The following is a 7,439-nucleotide window of genomic DNA, read 5'->3' on the forward strand; positions in this document are numbered from 1 at the left end:
TTTGTGGATCGGCCAGCTCCGCGAGTGAGTGAGCGTGCTTCCCTGCAACTACGCCTCCACGCCGGAAGAGGAGGCGACCCACCTTGGGCGCCAGGAGCAGTAGCTACGCCGCGACGAGGAGGTGTTGCGCCTTGAGGAGAACGAGGAGGAGTGCGCCCACCTCGCTGTAATGCCGCCGACGCGGCAGACGCCAGAGTAGGCTGCCTTGGCGGCCTATCAAGCCGCATTCGGTTGGGCTGGGCCGCCTCCAGTCTTCATCGCCCTCACCTGCGGCGACGACGACAACAAGGGCAAGGGCAAGACAGTCTAATAGGGCAGCGCGCGGGCGCTTAGATTTTTTAATGTTTAGTTAATGTTTAAGTGGATTCTGGCCGGCGGTTAACCGGCCATTTTTATGTATAATTATGCTTTTATTACGTGTGTTTCGGCCACGTGGGCAAAAATGAATATGCCATCCGTTGGACGCACCAGTCGATTCAAATGAAAAAGCAGACGTCGCCTCTCTCCCCTCAGTGCAGTGGCCAGCAAAGCCGTGGCCCGGTCATGTGCAGCAGCAGCACCAGCACAGCCCGCGCGCCAGAACTCGCCACTGCAGCGCTGCTCGGCCCTCCCCTCAGTGTTCGCCATGACTCGCCCTTTATTTTTTTAGGTGAGCCATGACTCGCCTAGTACCACCACACTAGCGGCGCACGCAGGAGATGATTGATGGTGAGAGAGCCCCGGGAGCCACGCGTATGCCGAGCCGGGGGGAGGGGGCGTTTCTGACGGTGCGCGGCGCAGCCCCCTGCCCCCGAGCGGTCCACCACACACAATCCACTCGCCCGGTTTTGCTGACTGACCACCCTGCGACCGCACTGGCCGTGCACTCGCGCCAAAATGTGCACGTCACCCGTGCACCAGACGCCGACCAGAGCTCGTCTGCATGCGCGGCCGCAGGGTGCATTTACGCGAGTCACGTCGCCGGCGTCGGCCTGCCTGCGCTCGGCCGCTTTCCCCTGTCACAAACTGACTGCGCCGCGCCGAGAGAGCTGGAGTACCACCTTGGTCTAGTCCGTACTTACAAAGCAAAGAAAGCTAGTGGGACATACGTACATACTGTAGCTGGTACGTATATGCCCGGCCCGGCCCGGCCAAAAGAAATACCACGTGGTGGTGGTGGCAGCGGCGCTCTCGCCGCCACCAAGCACTGCTCGCCGTCCGGCCACCGCGACGCGGCACCGTGTCAGGGCCGCGCGGGCACTGGCGCAGTCACGCCTCGCGGTCGCCTACTATTTCCATGTCAGCTCGGCGCCCTGCCAAGTGCGTGCGATCGCGCGACGAGCGTACGTACATTCCACTGTGCGCGCCACAGGAGCTCCGGTCCGTCCGGTGGGGTGCCAAAGCTTTCATTTCACATGCGCGCGTGATGATGGGCCTTGTCCGGCGCAAAAGGCAGCATAATTGCGATTCGTTTGATGGTGCTACGAGCGTACGTACGCACGCACGTACGACGATTGTGTCACTGTAAATTTAATTAACTTAGCCGTAAAACGTCCCACGTGGATGGAGTCGCCCTCGTAGTCGAAGGAAACGTCTCGTCTTGCTGAGCGCGTATCGTCCGAAATCCTAAAATAAATCCAGAATAAATACGAGCATCATGTCTTAAATTATAATGGTATTGTTCGCCTAACCATCTAGCCACAGGTTGGTTCACGGAAAAACTATTTAGGACTAGTACTATTTACAGGTCGACGTTGATGGTAGCTAGCTCCCTACATTCTCGCGTTTGACAAGAGAGTACACGTTCCCTATTGCAACCACTGTGAGATCTCGGAGTAGATCTATTAGCTCACTACTAGTGCTACTGCTCCAATCGTGGATCTCGTTGTCGAACCGCACAGTGCAAGTACCAAACCGGGGCCTATGACACGCTCGCTGCCTCACTGCATCGACCAATGCGTGCACAGTAGCACTAGGCGATATATGTGCCGCACATCGCGTCAGATCGGAGCGATCAGGGCCGCACATGCACGTGCCGCTCAGCTGCCGCGTCAAGTTCGCACGACCAGCGGTCAAGCATGCCGCCAAGCAAAGCAAAGCCACGTGGATCCCGCTGATCGCGCGCGCTGTCTGAGCCCGGCCCGACGGGACAGCAGCAACAGCTACCGAGCGCGACGGCGGCGGCGGCCCATTTCGATTTCTTTATCATCATCACCAGCGACCTCGAGCTCCCCATGCGTCGTCGTCGCCATCACCGCGATCCGCGCGAGACTGCAGCAGGAGTCCACGTACAGTACGCGCAATGGCTACGGGCGGGCCTACCTGCGCCTGTACGATCGGGGATCGGATTGCGCCACCTGCCCCAGGGCCGCGGGAGATCGCGGCCGGCGGCAGGGACGGGCGCGCGCGCATGTGAGCGAGCGAGCGACCGGCGGGGAGCTGTCACAGGGCATGGCGCGTGCGCGTACAGGGAGTGGGAGGACATTCTCGCCCGGCCGTGGGCATGGAGCGCGGGCCACCCGACGGCAGCCCGGCCCCGGCGCCTGCCGCGCCAAAAGCCTGGCCTGGGATGTGACGTGATGTGGTGTGATCGAGTAAACAAATGTCCGGCGACGAGCGCCCTCTGGTCCGGCACATGCTTCCGGTCGCCGCTGATGATCGTCGACGGAAAGCCGATGCTCGCTGCTCACTGTTCACTGACCAAACCCCTACACACTTTGGTGGTAATAAATTATTGTTCCTGGAGGAACCTTCGACCGAGTTAACTATGGCTGGCTGGTAGGAGTAGCAAACTTTTGCCCGGGGTGGGCGATGTTCGGTTGTTCACTACGAAGTACTATGGCGTCTGACGTCACACCTCCAAACATATCCATCCTCCGCGCGTAAATTAGAGTACTCAGAAATAACATCACGCGAAAGAGGGAGATAGATGCCTTGCGAAGAGCATCTCCCCCGATCCATCGATCCGGCGCGGATTTTTCCCGGGCTCCACACGCTGCAATGTGCGTGCGTATATTAGCTAGCTGGTCCGGCCATACCTAATCGATCGACTCCCCACCTGTACTGTACTGTACTGTGCTGCTTCCAACTTCATGGAAATTTACACCCTGACCCTGACTGCTCCACCCGTACCGAGTAGGCCCCACGGAACAGACCCTGTCCACTGTGACCAAGGCCTCTATTTTCGAATTTAACATCATTCCGCTTCTAGGGTCCAAGCAGGCAAGCGCTACTAAATTCGAAACTATTAATTTGACTGAACGCGGAACACGTTGAGAACAAATGCTGGTTCAGTCCTTGCAAACCACCCTCCTCGTCCTGGTTGTCTCTCTCTCTCTCTCTATATATATATATTTGCATCTTTCTCTCTATATATGTGGATCGCGTGCTTTTCCGGTGTTTCCTTTTCCCGCCTTTCCCTTTTTTTTTGTATATATAGAGAGAGAGACAACCAGGACGAGGAGGGTGGTCAGGGTGGAGCCTTTCCCTTTGCTTAGCAAGGTCGAGTTCCTTCTCGCAGGCCAGAAGGAAAGACCGTCAGGCAACTAATGAAGCAAGTGCTTGTCTACGCACGCAGGACCATGTGCAAATATGATTATATCTCGAAACCTCACGTTTCGCCATTTTTAGTTGCTAGGAATATAAGCAAGACTTGACATAAGATGCACCTTTTGTTTGTTTGTACACCTTGTTAACCTCGTGCCTTCCGCTGTAAGAATCGACTCAGGGGCTTGGTTTGTTGCTTGTAATCTTTTTTTTAAGCTAAAACGCCAGTTTGATCTTTATTCATTTAGCGCTATAATGTCTGTCTGCAATGAATCAGCCAGCCACCCACGGATTGTCTCATACATAAGCATAGATACAGAAAGTTCTAACGATTGTCTAGCTACCCGGTGAGCCACCGTATTACAACGCCGGCTGGCGAACCGTAGCCTGAATCCCTGGAAAAAGGTACTCAACACTTCCATCTCTCTCAACAGATGATAACATGACGATTTCTGCGGAGTCTCCCACAGCCGTATGATTTCCTGGCAATCTGTTTCGACTTCAACTCGGTGTAGACCCATATCATATGCCATGGAAAGCGCATCTCTGCAGGCAAGAAGTTCGAGCGTCAACGGATCAATCATCCCCTCATACTTTGAGCCTCCCGCTCTCAAATAATGTCCATGGTGATCACGGGCAACAAAAACTGTTCCTCCTCGCACTCGTGCCGAGTTTGTAGCTCCATCCGTGTTGATCTTCACCCAACCCTCTTCCGGTGGCTGCCACCTTGGGAGGTCAACAGCCTGAGTCTTTACTATAGTTGGAATCTCCAGAGCTCGCACAATCTCTTCAATGATGATCATGGATTGCGACAGCTGATACTCCTGATCTCCATGTGTATATCTGTCCCTTGAGTGCCACACCGCCCACATCACCGTAATCATAATAGAAGCCTCTTCCTGCTTAAACAGCCTATCATCAATTAGATCACTTGACCATGACATTGGATTCAACCTTGGGATACGAATTTCAAAGAACCGCTCGGCCGCCTCCCAGAATCGCAAAGCATGATCGCACTCCATCAGCGAATGAAACAAAGTTTCATTCTCATTTCCACACATGGGACAGTTCGGTAGCTGCTTGATATGTCGTCTTCGGAGCTCGCTGTAGTTTGGTACGAAACCTTTAAGCACTCGCCACCAGAACACCCGAATCTTAGGAAGCACATTAAGCTTCCACAATGCCCGCCATACTCCTTCATCTCCAGAAGATGAAACCACCCAGTTGTAGCTTAGTTTGCATCGTCTGCCGGTAAGCTGACCGGACGGTGAAAATGCCAGACTTCTCCCAAGCCCATGCCCATATATCTGTCCCTCCTGCTCTCGCTCTAGGCATGGCCAAAATTGCATCAGCATCCGTGGGGAAAAAACACACTCCGGATGGTATCTTCATACCACTGGTTTGTCTCCGGATCAATCAAATCAGCCACTAGCTGTATAGAGTTTGGCTTGAGTGCTCCCATTGGAGTCATGGTCGTGGATCCATCTATCCAGTGGTCATGCCAAACTTCGGTCGTTGATCCATCTCCTACTCGCCGAATTAGTCCCTTCTTGAGCATCTCTCTCCCTACAATAATAGCCTTCCAAGTTTTAGATGCACTTTTAGGGAAACCCGCGGTAAGAAAATCCTCATTTGGGAAGTACCTTCCCTTAAGGACACGGGCACACAAGCTGTTTAGTTTATCAAGAATTCTCCATGCTTGTTTGGCTAGCATCGCGTCATTGAAGGTTTCAAAATCCCGGAATCTGAGTCCTCCTTTTGACTTTGCTATACACATCTTATCCCATAACTGCTAGTGCATTCCCTTCTTATCAAGTGATCGAGCCCACCAATATTTTGACATGTTCGTCGTCAGTTTCTTGCACAAACCTTTTGTGAGTTTGAAACAACTCATAGAGAAGGCCGGTAAAGCTTGGACCACTGATTTAAAGAGAACTTCTTTTGCAGCACATGACATGTTCCTCTCGCACCACCCTTGCACCTTTGACCTTGACCGCTCATTGATGTGTTCAAAGCTCTGCTCTGTAATTTTCCCGCAGTAGTTGGAAGGCCAAGGTACTTCTCTGACATCGCCTCCTTGTTTATCTGGAGGGCGGCTTTGACACCCCTTTTAACGGACGCCCCACTGTTTGGGCTAAAATAAACCGAGCTCTTCATCTTATTTGCACTTTGTCCCGAGCCCAAACTATAATGTTCCAATATCTCACTCAATCTGGCTGCACTCCTTGAGTCAGCCTTCATAAAGATAATGCAATCATCCGCAAAAAGGAGATGCGAGATCCATGGGGCAGAAGCACTCACCCGGATGCCCCTATCTATCCAGCCACCGTCATAGTTTTGGAGCATAGAAGACAGACCCTCCCCACACAAAAGAAATAGGTATGGTGATATCGGGTCTCCTTGACGAAAGCCTCTTGAAGGTGAAAAGGCTGGCAACAACTCCCTGTTGACCTTCACTTGGAAGTTTACGGTGGTCACACATCTCATAATAAGAGAAACCCATCGTTCATGAAACCTGAGTTGGCGCATAATCCCTTCCAGATATGACCATTCCACTCGATCATACGCCTTAATCATATCAATCTTGATCGCACACCATCCTTGCTTCCCCCTCTTCCTTTTCATAGCATGTTTACATTCATAAAGCCACTAGGATGTTGTCGGTAATCAGTTGTACTGGAACAAAAGCACTTTGCTCTGCAATAATCTCATCAAGAATCTCTTTCAGACGGTTAGCAAGTACTTTGGAATAGATTTTGTAGGGAACATTACACAAAGATATTGGTCTATACTGTGTGATATTTTGCGGGTTTCTCACTGTCGGTGTCAAAACCGGCGGATCTCGGGTAGGGGTCCCGAACTGTGCGTCTAGGCGGATGGTAACAGGAGACAAGGGACACAATGTTTTTACCCAGGTTTGGTCCCTCTCGATGGAGGTAAAACCCTACTCCTGCTTGATTAATATTGATGATATGGGTAGTACAAGAGTTGATCTACCACGAGATCAGAGAGGCTAAACCATAGAAGCTAGCCTATGGTATGATTGTTGTTCGTCCTACGGACTAAAACTCTCCGGTTTATATAGACACCGGAGAGGGCTAGGGTTACACAGAATCGGTTACAATGGGAGGAGATCTTCATATCATATCGCCAAGCTTGCCTTCCACGCCAAGGAAAGTCCTATCCGGACACGGGACGAAGTCTTCAATCTTGTATCTTCATAGTCCGGGAGTCCGGCCAAAGGTCATAGTCCGGCCATCTGGACACCCCCTAATCCAGGACTCCCTCAGTAGCCCCCGAACTAGGCTTCAATGACAACGAGTCCGGTGCGCAAGTTTGTCTTCGGCGGGTTCTTCTCCAAATTCCATGTACCTGTCGGATAGTGTCCAGCTTCTGGTGCGTGTTGCTCTCCTCAGCTTCTGTGCCCAATAATGACCATCTTCCACGTGTCAAACGAATGCGAAAAGCCAGGGTTTTTTTCATTTACCCCCCCAGCCACGTAAATGAGCCGCCCATAAAAGAGATGGGGGTTTAGATCCAATTCACACCACCTTCCCTCCGCGAGTTTTCATCAGAGCGCTTTCGACAGAGATCCATTCCACCATGGTCGGTCGAAGCAGCTCCTCCTCTCGCCTCTCCAACCCTCGGCCCGGAGATTGGGAGCGGTGTTCCGTCCCGCATAGCAAGCTAGTAGTGCTTCAATCCAAGGGGCTCCTCCCCCCGGCATATATGGTCCCAGTTCGAGCCGGGATCGCCACCTATAGCGGCGGAGAGCAGGCGGAGAGCGTCCCCAATCCCTCTCAAGGAGAGAGGGTATGCCTAGTCCCTTATTTAATAAGAGGACTCGGATTTCCAATTCATCCGTTTCTCCGAGGGCTACTGGAGTTCTACGGCCTCCAGCTAGACAACCTCAC

This window comes from Triticum dicoccoides, chromosome 4B (genome assembly GCF_002162155.2).
Source record: "Triticum dicoccoides isolate Atlit2015 ecotype Zavitan chromosome 4B, WEW_v2.0, whole genome shotgun sequence".
NCBI classification, from domain to species: Eukaryota; Viridiplantae; Streptophyta; class Magnoliopsida; order Poales; family Poaceae; genus Triticum; species Triticum dicoccoides.